General features: G+C 43.9%; 1 protein-coding gene across 1 annotated transcript in view; it reads left to right on the plus strand.

Annotated features, from left to right (window-relative positions):
* Nucleotides 1–19,462, plus strand: part of OPCML (opioid binding protein/cell adhesion molecule like) — a 511,307-nt gene that overhangs the window by 405,693 nt on the left and 86,152 nt on the right. The gene's annotated exons all lie outside the window — the stretch shown is intronic.

A 19,462-nucleotide genomic window follows, 5' to 3' on the forward strand; every position in this document is an offset into this window, starting at 1 on the left:
TTTGTGCATCCAGGAGAAAAAGGATCTCCTTCTCAGTGCTTTCAGGACACTTACCCAGAGTGGAAGAATTGATGCTGGAAATGGTCAAGTGCTCCTGGGCGTGCCTGTGCTGGGCGCTCAGTGATTGGTATTAAAACATTAGTTATTGATCGTCTCCAACTTAATAGAAGGGAACCAAAAGGACAGTGGACCTTATCCCTTTGGAAATAAAACTTACTCTAAGTTGAACTTGAGAGATGGGCAAAGAGCCATTGATGTATTTACCCTGTTAACAGAAGCTGATTAATCCTGTAAATTATACAAGAAACAAGTGCTTTCTCAGGCATTAGAAAATATAAACATTGGAGCCAGTGAAAAGGAAAATGTGTGGAGTATGCCTGTGTGTGATATATAAAATAATATAAATCTAGAGGAAAACTGGGAATAAATCTTAGTAATGTTGAGCTAGACAAGGACTTGCTAGTTCACTAAAAGCTCTAAGCATAAGAGAAAAATGATAAATTTGCTTTTGTATTATTTTCCTGTGGTTGCCATAACAAAGTACTGCAAACTTCATGGCTTAAACAACAGAAATGTATTTTCTTATTGCTCTGGTTGCTAGGTGCCCATGATCAAGGTGTAGGAAGGATTGGTTCCTTTTGAGACCAGTGAGGGAAACTCTGTTCCAGGCCTCTCCCCTAGCTTCTGGTGTTTCCTGGCTTATAGGTGCATCACCCCAATCCCTGCCTTCATTGTCACGTGGCCTTCTTCCTGTGTGCATCTCTCTGTGTCAAATTTTCCCTTGTTATAAGGGTAGCAAACACATTGGATTGGAGCCCACATTTATGACCTGATATTACCTTAATTACCTCTATAAAGACCCTATGTCCAAATAAGGTCACATTCTGAAGCACTGGGGTTAGAACTTCAAGGTATCTTTAGGGGGTGTGGGGGTGGAGGATGAAATTCGACTCATAACTGGCTTCATCAATATTGAAAATACCATTAATAGTAAATGAAAAGACAAGCCACAGATTGGGAGCAAACATTTGCCATCCATATATCTGACAAAGAATTTACGTCTGTGCTATATGAAGAATTCTTACAACATAATTCTAACCACCTACCTTGAAATGAACAAAACACCGAAAAAGACAATTCACAAAATATATATATATATGAATGGAATAAGAACATGAAAATATGCTCAACGTATCTATCATAGAAATGAAAATTAAACTGTAATCAAATTCCAATACACAACTACTAGAATGACAAAAATTTAAAAGACTGACAATATCAGGTGTTGATAGGATGTGAAGCAACTGAATCTCTTTACATTAACTGTGGGACCATAAAATGGTATTGTTACTGAACTTAGTTTCAGTAGCTTGCCACTCAAAAGCTAATAATTTGAGAGGCAAGTGTCAGTAGAAAGGAAAGGTGCTTTAATCATGAAAGCCAGCAATCTAGGGAGATGGTGGACTCATGTCCAAAAACCACCTCTGAAGATTCTGCTCAGCCAGGACAGTTTTTAAAGGGAAAAAGCGGGGAAGAATCTCAGTGAATCATTTAGGCAGGAGGTTGGGTTCTGCATCATTCTCCGTTGCATACAGACTGGCTGACTCTCTCTTCAGAGGTCATCTGCCTTCAGGGTTGCTTGGGGGGGGCGGGGTTATTGGGGTAAAGAGCTAGTCTTACTTCTTTTTATCTAGGAAAAGAACCAACAGGTTAGACTAGGCATGGTGTGCATTCAGGAGAGCATAGGTCAGGAGTTAGTTTAAATTGCCTAGTGATCTCATTCCTAAAGTTAGGGTCTTTTAGGGTTAGAGGGGAACAGAAATGGACAAACAGGAAAGGGGCAAAAGTGTTGCTTTCAGTAAGTACTATGGAAAACAGTTTAACACTTTGTTAATGAAGTTAAACATACACTTAGCATATGACCCAGCAATTCTACTTCTAAGAATTTACCGAAGATAAATGAAAACATATGTCCACAGATATACATTGTACACAAATGTTCATAGCAGCTTCATTTATGATAGCCTCAAACTATAAATAAACCAAAACCCTCAACAGGTAAATAGTTAACTTGTGGTAAATTTAAGCAACAGATGATTTCTCAGAAATTAAAAAGAACAAACCATTGATACATGTAACAAAATCGATGAATCTCAAAAGCACTCTGCTAAATAAGAGAAGCGGAAAAAAAAAAACAGGTACTTTATGATTTCATTTATATGAAATTCTACAACAGGCAAAAACTAATCTAGAGTGACTAAAATCAAGTCAGTAGTTACGTAGGGTTGGGGTTTTTGGATAATTGACTACAAAGGGTACAAGGGACTTTTTGGGGTGATGGATATCTTGAGCACCGTGGTCGTTATATTGGTGCTTAAATCAGTGAAAACTAATCAGTGCTACACTAAAAATGGGTGCATTTTGCTGTCTTTGAATTAAGTCTCAATAAAATTTGAAAACTATACCTACAGAGATATAGGAAATAATGACCTGAAAATGTGCCCCTAATTTGGAACGTTAATTATGTGAGAAGCATTCACCAAATGAAAAGACTGGATTTGCTACTAGGAGCATTATTCAAACTTTCACTATCTCATGTTCCCTGTGTACATTGAGAATACATATTTCAGCCCCTGCCTTGTTACAGGGAAAGATAATGATAATAAATCCACCAGACATCCTTTGTGTAAAGACCTCAGGTATTGAAATCCAAAATGTCAATATTATAAAGTAATATTAACAAGAATATTAAAAGAGGCATAAGAGATATCACAAAGCTCAACTTTAACATAAACACAGCAGTAGCTTGTGTTCCCAAAGATACAAGCTCCATCCATGGAAATTTTGCTTAAAGTCAGGGGGAATTTTGGTTTACATTATACACAAAAATATGTCTAACCATCAGACTAATTTCAGTGCATTTATTTGATCCTAAACACATAGTTTTCTCAGCCTAGGAATCTTTTGGAAGGTGCTTTGACTTTGTGGAACTGTTTTAAAGCAATTCTTTATAATGGTTCCATGGTCAGGGTTCCCTCTTAAAATAAGAAAGATTCAGACATATTCCTAATCTTTTGTATAACATAATAGTTGCAGTGCAGCCTCAAAAAACATCCCAAATTGACACTCTCTCTCTCCTCTTTAAGTCTCCCAGCCTGTGTTCAGCTTTCAAGTTCCCCTTTGTGTTTTCATCGCTCTGGCCTTCATCTCTGATTTCCCCTTTTGTCTTTCTTCCCCGCCTCTCAGTAACATTTAAACTCAAAGCATCTAGAACCTGAAGGATTTGCACGTTTAAAATTTGTACCTGCAGGGTGACCACTAATATTTATTTTTAGAAGGACACACCTTCTCACTTGGAGTTGGGGCGACTTTGGGAAGTTGCTTTCAAAGGTTTAGAAGAGCAGCCAGTATAACTTGACCAACAAATAGCATTTTTAAAACAATTGACTGTTTAGTTCAGCAAGCAAGAGTAAGAAATAGAAGTTGTAATGATATTTCCTTTGAAATTCCAACAAAATTACATCAGAGAACATAGCCCCCGAGACAGCTGTGTTCTGATAATGTTAATGCAATGTTTGAAAACTATTGTTTAAATTTGGGGATCTATATAGCAGGAATGAATAAACAACCTTCCATTTAGAAAAAGAATATTTTAATGAGCAGATTATTAAAGATTAAGAATAGTGGTTATGGTTTAAAATGACAGACTAAGCACATGACAATCTCTATAAATTATAGAAAAAGGTAAAGACAAACGAACTAATAAATCCATGATCACACTAGAAAATAGTAATCATTTGTGGATCAGAAACAGTGAGGAATATCTGAAATATAAAAAGTACATAGACATAATGAACGAAAAAATGCAGCTCTAAAGAAAAAAACAAAACAAAACAGGAATACGATCTATGCCTGAAATGATAGTTGAAAAAGGAAGCATTTTAGGTCATGGTAAAATGTTAAAAACTGATTGGAGCTGAGGGTAGGCAGGGAAGGGAGCCCTGAGGGCATTTGCTGATTTCCATGATGTCAGTAGTCCCCTCCTTGCCACCTTCCTTGGAGCCCCCTTGAAGTAACTTGGTTTTTTAGGTATTTTTAGGTTTTTATTTCCTCTTAAAAACAAACATTGTAAATCAACTATACTTCAATTTAAAAAAGAAAACAAACAAGCAAACCCCAAGCAAGTCCTTCTTATGAAAGCAGGGTGAAAGTTTTGAACAAAAAATCACCGTGACTCCAGATGTGGATATAAAGACTCCTAGTGTTTCTGTCCAGACTAGATGTGCAGCTGGAGTCCTCTGACCCCCAGTTCCCTTTGCAATACTGACAGGTGCACCAGGATTCCCAGAAACTAGGCAGGCATCCCCACAGCACATCTGCCTCACTTCTGAGGAAAGCTGGAGGTTTTTACAGGATCATGATTATTAACACTGGGAATATCTCAAAGCAAAGTGCTAAGTACACACACATTCGCGGCGGGGGTGGGGGGGGGTTGCATTTGACCAAGTATTTATTCTTTAGCTTTAGATATAAAAAGTTATATTTAATTTATTTTCAGTAGCAGACGATGGTTTTTTTAAGTGTGTGTGTGTGTGTGTGTGTGTGTGTGTGTGTGTGTGTATATATATATATATATATTCATATGGATTTGCTGGAGAATATGGCTCTTGTTTAATAGACTTCACACATAGAATCTGCTCTGAGTGACCTACAGCTTAGAAACTAGGATAATGATGGAATCCCAGGCCAGGGAAAAGTGGGCAGTCCCCAAACAGGCAGCCAAAGTGGACTGGCAAGGAGCCAGTGTGTTTGGGAAACACTGTGACACAGGTGGGTTCCAAGAATGATTTTCTCTTCCCTTCCTGAAGGACAGGAGAGCAGCTCTGGGTCAGCATTCGTTGAATGCAAAAATATGAATACTGTGAAAACCATGTTGGAAGAGGGAGTAGCGGAGGACACAGCCCAGGCCATTGGGTTGGAAGGAGGGTCTTCTTTCCTTCTTAAGGCACCGTAATAATCCACTGCAATGCTTGCACACCTGACCCCATTTCCAATGACATATTTGGAAAGACCAGATGTTTGGGGAGAAAAATAAAGTCTTCTTTCCTGTTTCCTCTCCATGGAGATTTTAAGATGACAGCTACTCACCTGTGAGTGAGTTGGTGCTACAATCAACTCATATACAGTAATACCTCAGGGAGCAAGAGAATGAGAAGTGAATTTTCCAGGTAACCGAAGCTGATTCCTTTATGCGTTGACTTGAGTCATCTTTAATGGAAGCAGTTTAAAAATGGATTATGCTCATCTCTGTTGCCTTGAGGAGAGTGGATGTCATTTGGCCTCATTTTTAAAATGTAATATCAGCATCGTGCATACCAGTTGTTTGTGTCTCACTGTTTGAGGTCTGGATAACAAAGAACATGGCCCTGAAATACTGCTTAAATTCTTGTTTCAGTTTTTTATAGTTCCTCTATCTTTTCTTCCTTCTCTCAATTCGGAGGATTGGCAATGCTTCCTAAAGACCACGTGTGCCTTTTCGCAGCTTCTATCTACTTGTGTGTTTCTATCTAATTTGTCGTGAGCAACAATCCATATAACCAAGGTGATGCGTCCTAAGTAAGAACGTAGTAGTGGGGGAGAGCCTTCTCTGAGGAAAGGCCGTGAGCTTTCAAGAATAAGTGGTAAGTGGCACATATGCTGGGGGGAGTGTGGGCAGCTTTGTTCTAGATGTATGAGGTTTGCTATAGGACCAGTGAATTCCATATAAGAGAAGAGTGATAACTCCAGCAAAATCATCATCCTTGGTTCTGACCTAGCTGAGCAGGTCTTTCTCTCCTGTTCACTGTGCTAGGTATTGAGGTTAGGAGATGTACTAGTCCCAGAATGTTTCTACCACAGCTCTTATTTTTCATGCTAGAAATTCTTGAGAAGAAAGTCTTAAAAGAAATTGCCAAGTTCTTAACATGACAAATAAAAGAAGCGCTAACTCTCCCTCATATGAAGGTGTCGATTCCTCATGGCTGGCAGGGTTAGCTTCCCGATGGAACCAGACTTCAGGTCCTTTTGACCTGGGATTGAAATCTGGCCTGAGCCTTGACAGTCTGAGTGACTGTAGAAAAATCATGTCATCTCCAGGATCCCCAATCTCCTGGACTGCAGAATGGGGCTGTTTATGCCAGCTTCCTCAGATATTATAAGGACCAAAAGAAAAAATGAATGGAAGGCTTGTAATTGCACTGGACACACATATATGAGTTGCCTAGCAGTTTTCTAAATTGCTGTTGTGCCATGTTTTAATTAAATTACTTCTCAGAATCCTTGTAGCTTATAGTCAGCCTGAGAACTCATTATGTTAGCATCATGCTTATTGCGTGTCAAGACCTGTTATACACTTTACATGTTTTAACTAATTTAATGTCCCAGCAGCCCTGAAAGGAAAGTGCTAATATTTATAATTGTGCTTTTCTTTTTATGTATTATTATGCCCATCATTATGCTTATTCCTATCTCTGTCTTTGTCTCTTGTTCCTCAACGTCTTGGGTCATTCATTAGTAATTCAGTACCTCTCTGGTACATCTAAAAATTCAGAATGACATAGCAGTTTTATTTGTAATAGACAAACTTGGAAAGAGTCCAAGGGGTGACTTGTTAGACAAACTATGTCACATCTACACCTTGAAATGCATTTCACCAATAAAAAGAAGTGAACTGTTGGGGCACTCGACATCCTGGGTGGGCCTTAGGGCATTATACAAACGCAGAGAGTCAGTCTCAAAGGGTGGGGATACTGTATGATTCCACTTTTATAACATTCCCAAAATGGGAAAATTGCAAAGATGCACAGCATATCAGTGATTGCCAGCAGTTGGGGCAGGAGAGGGAAAGTGGCTGCACAAAGCGGTTGCTTTGCAGTGAAGGAATGTCTCTATGTCTTGATTATTGTGGTAGTTAGATGAATTGATAATGTGTGACGAAGTGTTTGAATTATACACAAAGACATAAAAAATGAGTACATGGGGCTTCCCTGGTGGCGCAGTGGTTGAGAGTCCGCCTGCCCATGCAGGGGACACGGGTTCGTGTCCCGGTCCGGGAGGATCCCACATGCCGCGGAGCGGCTGGGCCCGTGAGCCATGGCCGCTGAGCCTGCGCGTCCGGAGCCTGTGCTCCACAACGGGAGAGGCCACAACAGTGAGAGGCCCGCGTAACGCCAAAAAAATAAAAAAAAAAAAAAAAAAAAAAAAAGAGTACATACAAAAACTGGTGGAATCTAAGCCCCATCATGTGGTTAATTGCTTCGTGCCCTTGTCAATTACCTGGTTTTGATAATGTGCTTTAGTTACATAAGATGCCGGCCACTGGGAGAGCTGGGGATGAGTACACGGGACCCCTCTCTACTATTTTTGCAACTTCTTGGGAACCAATAATTATTTCAAAAAAAAAAAGTTCAAACTAGGAATCATAAATAAAATGAACCTCTAGGTTTCCACTAATAACATGCTTACGTAAAAAGGTACTGTTTATGAAATATTTTCACACGCATCATTTCAAGTGACTTTATAGCAACTCTCTAAATAGATCCAAGAAGAAATATTCTACCTATTTCCCAGGCAAAGAAACAGACTTGAAAAAGTTAATGGCGAATGACTCACAGTAACTAAGGTGGTGGACCTGTGAAAGGAGCCTCATCCCTGTTTTTCAAGTCTGGAGTTCTGTCTGCTGTACAAAGATGGCTCCCATCCCTTGAGGGTGGAACAGGTACAATATAAGGTGATATATTTTATCAAGTTCTCCTTGTTATCTGGGGCACCCAAGGGTGCCCATGCGCTTACATTCTCCTCTCTAATTCCACACCTACCTTCCTGTGTCTGGACAGTTTCTAGCCACCACTGAGTATTGTGCTAAGAAAAAAGCCTCCAAATGAAAAACACTTCCCTGCCATTGTCTGCGGTAGGTCTCTGTTGTTACTCTGCTTCAATTAAAATAAACCTGCTGAGACCTACCAACCTCATTTCTCTTCTAAGCCATCCCAGGTGCGAGTTCTGGCCACTAACAGGAATTGCCTATTAGTTGACCCGCTGCCTCACCCACTCCTGCTCCTACTTCTTTGTCTGTCTGCGAGGCAGCCAGGATCCTTATTTCTAATCAGAAGTTGTGTTTTAGAGCCTAATTAATCCCCAGAGTGTGAGAAAGAGGTGTCTGAGATGAGAAATCAGGGTTATCCATATCTTGTTCAGTGGAACAGTTATGGGCAAACAAGCTGTTCCTCTCATATTTTTGCAAAGCAAATTTATGTTCACTAACTTTGGTTCTTGTTGCAAATGAGAAGTGTGTGAAGGTCTAGCAATGCGCTTTTCACCATATGGGTGCCCATATGTTTTCCTCTTTTGCTTGCGTACATTTTCGCTTTGGCATGCACATATGCCTGTATTTTTGCAACTTAACAATATTAAAACTAATCCCATTTATGCTCCTTTTGGGTGAGTTGATTGAGTCATAAATTCCTGAGAATCTCTTCTTTGGGAGGCTGAAGTTCTTTTGTGTGAGCAGGGGGAGGGCAGAGCGAGCTATCCTGGCAGAGGGATGCAGGCAGCCGGCATCACTGTGGAGCTGATGGAGCTGATGACCCTGACCCTGGCTCCAAAGTGGGGAATCAAACCCTGGGACACTAGGAATGTGGGCTCATGTGCCTTGGTAGTCTCTTCCTCCCTGGGAAGAAGCCCTCACTAAGAAACAGAAAATAATCCCCCAGGGGTCTCTCTCTGAGGGCCCAGGCGAAATAACTTACCTTAGCGCAAGCAGTCATGATGTCTTGAGCTGTTATTCTTTTTTTTTTTTTTTTTTTTTTTTTTTTGACAAAAGATTCCTGATTATTAATGACATTTGTTGACTTTAAATGCAGCTTTAAGATATCATCTGCTTTAACGTTCAGTGATAGCTTGTATTTAGTTTTGTTTTGTTTTGTTTTAATTTTTTGTGGTACGCAGGCCTCTCACTGTTGTGGCCTCTCCCATTGCGGAGCACAGGCTCCGGACGCACAGGCTCAGTGGCCATGGCTCACGGGCCCAGCCGCTCCGCAGCATGTGGGATCCTCCCAGACCAGGGCACGATCCCATGTGCCCTGCATCGGCAGGCGGACTCCCAACCACTGCGCCACCAGGGACGCCCTTGAACTGTTACTTTTGATGTGCGACTGTACTTAATGCTACTCACATTCCTTACACAGAGTTGATCAGCCATGTATATCAGGAATGGGGCAGCTAGAAATTAGGGCTCTGCCCTGAAGGAAACTTAGCTTTTTCCCTAGGCTTTTTAGATACTAAAGTAAGAATGGATATTAACATGTCCTATGCCAAGCGAAAAGCCCAACTAACTCAGATGTAAAGTTGGAATTGGAAATGCTACCTGATGTTTGTTGTAAGATGTTGTTGATATTTCTCTGTTTTGCATCAATTCATTCATTCCTTCGATGTATCAAGAATATTTGCTTGCTTCTATAGCAACCATGGTGTGTAAAACAGACAGGATTCTTGCCCTTATGGAGCTTATAGTCTAGTTAGGGAGATAGTCATTATTCGGATCACCAAGAATATGTAATTTCTGAGTGTGGTAACTGCTATAAGGATGGGTGGCCGAGCAGTATGAGCTAGACAAGGGTAAGTCTTTCCCGAGACAGTGATGCTTTAACTGACATAGTAGATGAACAGGAGGGACTTCTCTGGCGGTCCAGAGGTAGGACCTGTGCTTCCACTGCTGGGGGCCAACTTTGATCCCTGTTCAGGAAACTAAGACCCCACAAGCCATGTGGCACAGCAGGAAAAAGAAAAAAAAAAAAAAAACGATGAACAGGAGTTAAGTAGGGACAGGGATGGGGATATGGTCATGTGCTGGGGCCAGGTTACGTGGAAACCTTCCAGGTGAGGGTAAACAGCATGTGCAAATGCCCTGCGGTGAGGGGGTGTGTGCGTCTTCAAGAAAAAAAAGAACCGCATCTTTTTTTTCTAAGTCAATTTTTGTTTTATTAGAGGAAAAATCATTTTAAGTTTATTTTCACATGACAGAGAAAGATCATAAATATTTCAGTTGCATTTTACCCAAATTAATTGCTTATTCAGAGAACTTGCATTTTCCCCTATAACAAAGTAATTCTTTTTTTTTTTTTTTCAATTTTTTAAAATTGAAGTATAGTTGATTTACAATACTGACCAAAGGGGAAAGCCATAGGAGGGGCGAGGGCTGGGGAAGGATAAATTAGGAGTTTGGGGTTAACATATACACACTACTATATATAAAATACATAACCAACAAGGACCTACTGTATAGCAACAGGATGCTCAATATTTTGTAAAACCTATAAGGGAAAAGAATCTGAAAAAATATATATATATACATATATGTACGTATAACTGAATCACTTTTCTGTACACCTGAAAGAACCGTGTCTTGAATGTGTAGAAAGCAGGAGAGACCATGGGCTGGGGTCGGGGAGTCAGGGGCCCTTTACAGAATTTGGTCTTTATTCTAAAGTCACTAGAAAATGCAAAGACAGTAGCGAGTAAGAGGGCTTGGAAATGAGATGTTCTTATGTCTGGATTTAACCAGGAACAATGCATGTCTGATCTACTCATTATCTATGTAAATCTGGCAGATCACTAAACCTCTGTCTCAGTTTCACACTCTAAACCAGGAAGGGGTTAGTAATAATATGTACCCTTGTGGAGGAAGGGAGAATGGAATTTGGAAGTACCTATTCCAAATGCTTTTTAGATTATAATGTAAAAGGGGATATTGACATGTATCATAGCAAGTGAAAAGCCCAACTAACTCAAAAGTAAAATCAGAATTGGAAAGGCATCCAGAGCTGCCTGCCTTCTGTTGTAAATCTTTCTCTTTGCTATTGCGATGTCACATTATGCCATTGAAATCAGTTGGACACTGATAAAATTGAGACCAGCTTTACAAGTACTGTAGATCTAATTGGCCTCAGCAGTGGGTCCACGGTGACTTTGGCTTCTGAACAAAATCCTAGGCTTCAATAGAAAATAAGCAGCCTGGCTCCATACTCACGTACTGCAGCCACCTCTGGAGATAATGCACTTTAATTTAGACGTGGAGCTCCTTCATCTGGACAGATGTTGAAGGAGCGTCAGAGAAGTTTATTTCCTCCCTACCTCCTGGACGAGCCCCCTTGATGGTGGATTGAAAGGACCTCAGGGCCAGCTGTGAGCACCTGCAGCTCCTGGTGTTGCTTTTCCACAGCCGTTTACATCTCTTTCTAAAAACCTCTACATCTCTAAAAGGAACCAGAGTTCCTATAAATCATCTTTCCCTGCTCAGGCTATTTTAAATTGGGTTTCTATCACTTACAGACAAAGTAGTTCTGGTTAAATTCACCATGTGATGGACAAGCTGCAGGTAAATGAGATGAACAGAGCATGGTCCCTGCTCTGAGCCCAGAGTGGAGCAGGGGAAGGACTCGTAAACCTGACGTTGCTACATGGTGTGGATGGTGCCACGCCACCTGAGATAGCCTCTTTCTCATAGAAACGAGACAGGGAAGGGGATGCCTGGGGTCCTGGTTAACTTCAAGGCCACTGTCTCCATCATGGGTCAGGGAAGACCCTGGAAGTTGACTAGGGAGCTCTGGGTGGGTTGCTGAGGGGCTTCCATGTCTAAATCAACTAGAATCAGGCCGAGACAGACACACGCCAGTACATCAGGTGCACAGCATTCATCCAGGTGACCACAGGGGCTGTGGAGCAGGCTTGCCAAGGTGGAGGCACCGAGGATACAAGAGTGGCCACACCCAGCCTCTGTGCTCGCCCAGCTCTCTCGCTGCTCCGGGACCAAACACCTGGTTTGTCTTAATGTATTCACTCACTGGTTCACTAACTTTTCCTTGAGATGGTGTGCTCCATCCCAGCCAGAGGAGATACCTCTCCCCTCCCTACACATAAGAGTACAGGTACCCGGCTTAAACGTTTATGATGTTCTCTGGCACCTAGCACAATGCGTTGTGACCAGGAGGTACCTATTGAATTATTGCATGCTTATCTGTCAATCTTGCACCTATCTTACAGAAGCCAGAGGAAAATAAAGCAGAGGACTGTAGGGGTCCTGCCTAGAGTAGCCTCCAGATCTGGGAAGCATTGTCTGGGGGATAAAGGGGGAGTTTGGTGTGTGAGTGAAGCTGTTTGGGGAAGGTGAAGCCAAATCCGACCTTTGTACCCTGACACCAAATTAAGTCTCGGAGACGGAGTTTTGGGTGAAGGAGAAAAGAATGGCTTTATTGCTTTGCCAGGCAAAGGGGACCACAGTGGGCTAATGCCCTCAAAACTGTGTGTCCCAGGCTTCCCTGGTGGCGCAGTGGGTGAGAGTCCGCCTGCCGATGCAGGGGACACGGGTTTGTGCCCCGGTCCGGGAGGATCCCACGTGCCGCGGAGCGGCTGGGCCCGTGAGCCATGGCCGCTGCGCCTGCGCATCCGGAGCCTGTGCTCCGCAACGGGAGAGGCCACAGCAGTGAGAGGCCCGCGTACCGCCAAAAAAAAAACAAAACAAAACACTGTGTGTCCCGACCTGGAGGTGGTAGTGAGTTTTATAGTAAGGGTTCAAAGAGGGCGTGATCAGCTGGTGGACATTCTTCTGACTGGTTGGTGGGGAGGTAAGCGGGAGTCGGCATCATAAACTTTCTGGTTCCAACTGGTCTGGGGTCTACGTGCTCCTGGGTGGCAGACAGTTAACTTCTCCCACCTGGTGGGGGTTTCAGTATCTGCAAAACAGCTCAAAGACATTGTGATGTGCATCCCCTGAGGGGGAACCAGGACCTGCCCCAAGGCTGCAGTATTATTTCTTGACTGTTCCTCCCTTGTTTCTGCATCCCCTCCCTTTCCTAATTAGCATCTGTTTGAACCTGAACCTGTCCATTGGAACTCAGAGAAGGTCAAGGAGGCTGAATGAAGCCTATTTCCTGTAATCAAGAAATGGGGGACACAGGAAGGCTTTTGTGCCCCAGAGCCCCACAGGGTCCTGTTTAGTTTCAAAGGCACTCGTTTCATCTGCATTAGGCGGTTGGGGGCACTTCCAGTTTCATCCCTAAAGTGCTTTTTTTCCCCCTTTCCCCAGCATCTCTCCTAGTCCATCCTTCTCTAAAAACTGTCCACCATGCCAGGGACCAGGTAGTCTTACTGCCAAGGTTTCTTTATATCAGATTTTTACCTAATAGTGAGGCTCCCACCAGCCTGTGTCTCCAGAGGGTGGTGATCTGTGAGCTGGAAGGTGTTCCTCAATTCCTGACCCATCCTGTCCTTGTGGAAAACCTGTGACTTGTGCTGGAAAACTCATTAGCTTTATAAAGGGGATGTACGTCAAGAGTTGGGCTGACTCGCCTTCACCATGCTGTTCAGTTTGGACAAATTGTGTGAGCGACTTTACCGTCTTATGCTCATGAATTTATGTGTGTGATGCTGCAGTTTCGGGCTTCCCTCTCGCTGTGGTCCGAATGTGGGTTGGAAAAGAATTGCCAGACACAAGGCAGAATGTAAAGAAGGTCGAATTTATTAGAGGGGAGGGTCGCTGCCAGAACAGCGGGCTGACTTCCTAGTAGTCTGGGAGAATTGAGCCCGAACATGTGCTCTGCTATTGATCAGTTTTTATAGCCAGAAAACAAAGGAATGGTCTGAGGTGAAAATTGCGTTTACTGATTGGTCGAGGCACATATACCTTCCTTCTATAGGGTGGGAAAGGGACAGGCCAGATGCCTTTCCCTATTTGGGACAGGTCCCGTTGCCTCGTAACCGGCACAACATGGTGGGGAGGGCGAGTAAGAGTCCGGTAGGGGGCTTCCCTGGTGGCGCAGTGGTTGAGAGTCAGCCTGTCGATGCAGGGGACGTGAGTTTGTGCCCCAGTCTGGGAAGATCCCACAGTCCGCTGAGCCTGCACGTCCGGAGCCTGCGCGTCCGGAGCCTGTGCTCCGCAACGGGAGAGGCCACAGCAGTGAGAGGCCCACGTACCAGGAAAAAAAAAAAAAAAAAAAGAGTCCAGGTAGGGCTTGTAACGCTGAAACTTTTTCAGGCAGGGTTGTCCTTTGTCCTTGGAGCACCACATTCCCCCCTCTCTTTATTTATAGGTCCAATTCCTTGGCCCTGTTGGATACACTGCTCATATCTACCTAACTGCCTAATTCCCTCTCAGGCATTAGGGAGCCCCTTTGTGAAAAGAAGGGGCAACGAACTCTCTCTGGCTGCCTCCTGCTGAGCCAGGGCCTCTTGGGGCCCTGGGTTCTTATGGCCTGGTCTCTGTCAGGGTGTATATAGGGAGGAGTGCAGGCCCCATGGAAAGTGATAGCAGCTTGTTCAAGGGTTGTACGAGGGTTATCTAGCCGGTATTCCTGTTGCATCGCCATTTGGAGGTTTATTTGTTGTATTCTGGAAGAGACAAACTTAGCAAGGAGGTTAAAAATACATGGCCCGAAGATTAGTAGAAGTAGAAAAGCCACTATAGGGCCTAGGAAAGGGGTTATAGCCAAGAGAGCCAGGACCAGATATTAGTCTTGAAGTCCCACCAGTCAGATCCCCCTGAGACTCCTTCCTTGTAAACTCCATTAGCTCTTTCAATAACGGCTTGAAGATTAGTCTGGACCTTGCCTGATTGGTTGACAAAAAAACAGCAATCCTCCTTTAACATTGCACAGGTCCCTCCTTGATTAGCTGTTAAGAGGTCAAGAGCTCTTCTATTTTGTAAAACCACTCCTGCTAGAGAATTTATTTGTTCTTGTAGCGTGTTAATTTGAGCTGCTAGGTTGACAGTCTGTTGTGTGAGTTCAAGAGAGAGCTGTCGGGCAGTGAAAATGGAGTTTAAAAGTCCAGCTGAGCCTGTTTCTACCCCAGTGAGATACCTAGGACTGATTATAGTGAGAGTTGCCCGCCTCTGTTTATGAGGTTGAGAGTATAAGGGAAGCGGGATAGTGTCATTTGCAAGAGTAAGGTTAGGAATCATGTATGTAAGAGTGCAGGTCCCCGTCCAGTTAGCTGGACGACATAAATAAGCTTTAGACCCACATAAGAAATGGGGGCAATCCGTAGGGTCTAAGCATACGTCCAATGTGGTGTTGAAGTGTGGTTTCCCTAAAGGAGTGTGGGAATGTTCTGTCCCCGCATGAGCAGTAGCTAAAGTCATTCTGGCTAAAGGGGACAGGCAAGCCACTTTTGAGGGATGAGTAAAAAAATTATAGGCCCGGTTACAAGAGGGAATAGTGGGGTACCAGCCTATGTCCTAGTCTTCAGGTGTCCTAAGTGTCTTACATTCTTCTTGCTTGATATTCAAGGGTTAGAACCAAAAATTGTGGTTTTTGTAGGGACAACTTGGAGACGGGGTAGGGAAGATGGAAGTTCCAAAATAGCTAGCTTGAGTCCAATTGGTGGTTATATTGGGGGGTTTTGGGAAGTAACTTTTGTAAAAAGGGGAATCATAATAATAAGAATGGGGTAGTTAGTTCTGTTGGTTAGGAGGGGAACCCACGTTCGGGTAGAGGAAAGAGGGAACATATGATTGCAGTACTAGGAGATACTGAGGAATCTACCTACTGAGGTTCCTGGATGAGAGGGGCAGGACACACATAGAGGGGCTGATCATACCATAAAACTGAAGGGAATATGGGTCCTCGAAGGTTGTAGTGAGGTTTTTGATGTATGTGGTTGAGGAGTATATGATCTACAGTTGGTTTTACTCTGGGGTTGATGGCCTATCCTGGTCTATTGAAATATGAGGGGGCTAGATAGGATTCAAGTTGGCCCCATTCAGCTGGTGGAATGGGGAGTGCCACGAGGCCATATTGGGGGGAAACCATGGCACAAATCCAGCAGTTCCTGTATAAACCCAGAGATACAGCCAATTAAGAAGTTTAAGGGCTTCCTGAACTGTCGGTAAATATGGATGTGGGTTATATGTATGAGCGAAGATAGAAAAAGAAGAATCAGAACAGTTCTCAGGAAGTTATATTTAAATATTGATAGAGTTGATCCGGGGTATAATCTTGAAAGTCTCCCTGGAGGGTTTTGTCCTGTGTTAACTGATATACGTATTGTCGTTGCTGGGAAGGGGTTAGGATGGATAGGTGGGGATTTTGAAGGTCTATATCTTGTAATAAAAAGTAGTAAAAGTGGAGTGTCGAGGCGGTAATCGGGGGTGGTCTACCAGAGAGAGATGATGGAGACGACAAAAAAAGTAGACCAGGGAGCTGATTAATAGTATACATCTAAATTAGGAGGTGGCAGGGTGTGAGAAATTATGATTGTGCCACCTTAGGGATGCCTGAGTCAAGCAAGAATGCCAGGAGGTCGTTCCACAGGAGTAGGATAAAACTACGCAGGGGAGAGAGAGAACCCATAAAAAGAAAACACGGGAGATAAGACTGAAAATCAGGCGAGTCGAGACTCGGGGGTTGGAGAAGCATCACCTGATTGTCTTTTGAAGAGGAGGTGGAGGCCGTCCAGAGGCTCACAACTGTAGGGGGCGTCCAGTGAACATTCAACTAGTTAAGGATTTTCGTCTTCTGGAGGAGGGGCAGTCTTCAGTCGCGGCACATGAATCCGAGGAGTGAAGCCTTGTATTTTGGCGGCTTTGGGGGTGGTCAGTAGGACTCAATATGGTCCTGTCCACAGTGCTGTGAATGGCCTCTGATCCTGTGGAAGGGCCTTAACATATACCAAGTCGCCTGGAGTTAAGTGGGGAGGGGTTTCTGTGAAATTGGAGTCAGGCTTAGGACTATTTTGATCCTGGTATTCCCAGATACTTTTAAGGGTCAGTCCTAAGGTTGGGAGATATTGTGCCAGATAGTGAGTTTCTGGATCCACCAGAAGGTCCATATTTAAGAATGGTCTTCCATAGAGGATTTCATAAGGACTTAAATGAGTCCTGGCCTTTGGAGTGATCCGGACTCTTAGGAGAGCAATGGGAAGGAGGGTGACCCATGTCTGGTGTGTCTCTATGGCAAGGGTGCCATGCTGAATGAAGATAATAATTGATTAGGAGGGCCTTGCTAACCCCTTGGGTCAGACTTGAAATAAATGCAGGGCCGTTATCTGATTGTAATGAGCGTGGCAGCCCAAACCGAGGTATGATGTGCTCCACAAGGGTAATGGTAACCTTGGATGCTCTCTCAATCTTAGTAGGGAAGGCCTCTATCCATCCCGTGAAGGTGTCTGTCATTACTAGGAGATATTTAAAGCCTCTACAAGGGGGCAGGTGGGCAAAATCTATCTGCCAATCTTCTCCTGGTTGGTTCCCCCGGCATTGGACCGGGTGAAACAGTGGGGCAGGGGGTTTTATAGCCCCTTCTGGGTTGGCCTGGCAACAGACTGGGCAGGCCTGGGATATAGATTGGAGGGTTGAGAGAATTCCTCTCCCTGTGAAAATTGTCCCTACCAGTTTAAAGAGGGATTTAGCTTCTAAGTGAGTTAGCCTGCTGAAAGTGGTTTAGAATCTTCCACTGGGAGGCTTCTGGTAGAAGGAGCTTGGCATCTGGGCTCTGTAGCCACCCCTCTGGGGTTAGAGTGAATCCACAGGTTTGTCCCTCTTTCAGTTCTGACTGTGAGTTTTGTGGGGATGAAGAGTCTAAACCTGGGATCAAGGGGGCCTGTAGGACATTTGGGGCGGCTCTTTTGGCCTCTCTGTCGGCCATATTATTTCCTTTAGTTATATCTGACCGGTCCTTTTGGTGTGCCCTGCAGTGGATAATGGCTACCTCCTTAGGGGCCTTTATGGCCTCTACCAGGTCCAGGATCTCTGGCCCATGTTTGATTGGAGTGTTATGCGTGGTCAATAGGCCCCTTTCCTTCCAGATTGCCGCATGGGCACGGACTGCATGAAAAGCGTATATGCTGAGTCTGTGTAAATGTTAGTTCATAGTCCTTCTCCCAGCTGTAGTGCTCTAGTTAGTGCTATAATCTCTGCTTTCTGGGCAGCAGTAGTTGCCCCAAGAAGTGGGCCTGATACCATCACTTCTGTTAAACTGACCGTTGCGTATCCTGACATCCTTTGGCCCCCTCGAATAAAGCTGAGGCCATCTGTAAACCATTCTGCATCAGGGTTAGCAAGGTGGTGTCTTGTCGGCCCGGCCTGGCACTGCAGGTATGATCAGTTACTTCTAGGCAGGAATGTAGTAGAGGGGTGTCGGGGTTTGGGCTGGGCAAGAGAGTGGCAGGGTTTAGAGTAGTACATGGCTTAACTGATACTTCTGATCCCTCCAAGAATAAAGCTTGATATTTTTGGATTCTACTATCCGAAATCTAGTGAAATGCTTTGGAGTTAAGGATATCCATCACCTGATGTGGCGTATAAAAACGGTAAGCAGCTGACCCATTGTTAGTTTGGGAGCTTCCCCTGTTAGTACAGCTGCAGCAGCTAGTGCCCTAAGGCAGGGGGGCCATACTTGAGATGTCATGTCTAGGGTTTTAGACAGGTAGGCTACTGGGCGCTGAGATGGTCCCAAGGATTGGGTTAATACTCCCAGGGCTACTCCCTTTTTCTCATGAACAAAGAGAAGGGTTTTGTCAGATCTGGTAGACCTAGGGCTGGGGCCGTGACTAGGGCTGTTTTTATTTGTTTAAAGGCTGCTTCCATGTCAGGAGTCCATTCAAGAGTGAGATTCTCTGTTCCCTTGAGGGCCTCATAAAGAGGCTTAACTAATAGTCCATAAGTAGGAATCCAAACTCAGCAGAAGCCTGCCATTCCTAAAAAGGTTCTAAGCTGTTGTTTAGCGGCTGGCTGGGCCATATCTAAGAGTAGTGTTCTACGGTCAGGAGCAATATGTCTCTTCCCAGGGCTAACACTAGTCCTGAGAAGGTAACCTGTTGGGAGGTGATCTGTGCCTTAGCTGGGGAGCCCTGGTACCCTTGTTCTGCTAAATGTTTGAGAACAAGTATAGTATTACTCTCTGAAGTTAGTCTTTCTGGGCTACAAATTAAGAGATCATCAAAGTACTGAAGTAAGCAGCCTCTGTTTTCTAATGTCAGTGATGAGAGACCTTGGTAGTGCTTGGTCTAACAAATGGGGGCTGTCCCGAAACCCCGGGGGTAGGACTGTCCAAGTAAGCTGCTGGGCATATTTGGTATTAGGGTCTCTCCATTCAAAGGCAAATAGGAATTGAGAGTTAGAATAGACTGGGATGCAAAAGAAGGCATCCTTTAGATCCAGGACAGAGTACCATTGGGTTTGTATTGGAATCTGGCTCAAAAGGTTATATGGGTTAGGAACTATCAGGTGAATAGGGACCACAGCCTGATTAATGGCCCTTAGGTCTTGAACTAAACGGTAGGAACCATCAAGTTTCTTTACTGCGAAGATCGGGGTATTACATGAGGAGTTACAGGGGACGAGTAGTCCCGTTTGAAGAAATTTAGAAATTAGAGGTTGTAGGTCCCCTCAAGGCTTCTTCCTTAAGTGGGTATTGCGGTTCCCTAGGGAAAG

This window comes from Lipotes vexillifer, unplaced genomic scaffold (genome assembly GCF_000442215.2).
Source record: "Lipotes vexillifer unplaced genomic scaffold, Lipotes_vexillifer_v1.1 scaffold322, whole genome shotgun sequence".
Taxonomy (NCBI): Eukaryota; Metazoa; Chordata; class Mammalia; order Artiodactyla; family Lipotidae; genus Lipotes; species Lipotes vexillifer.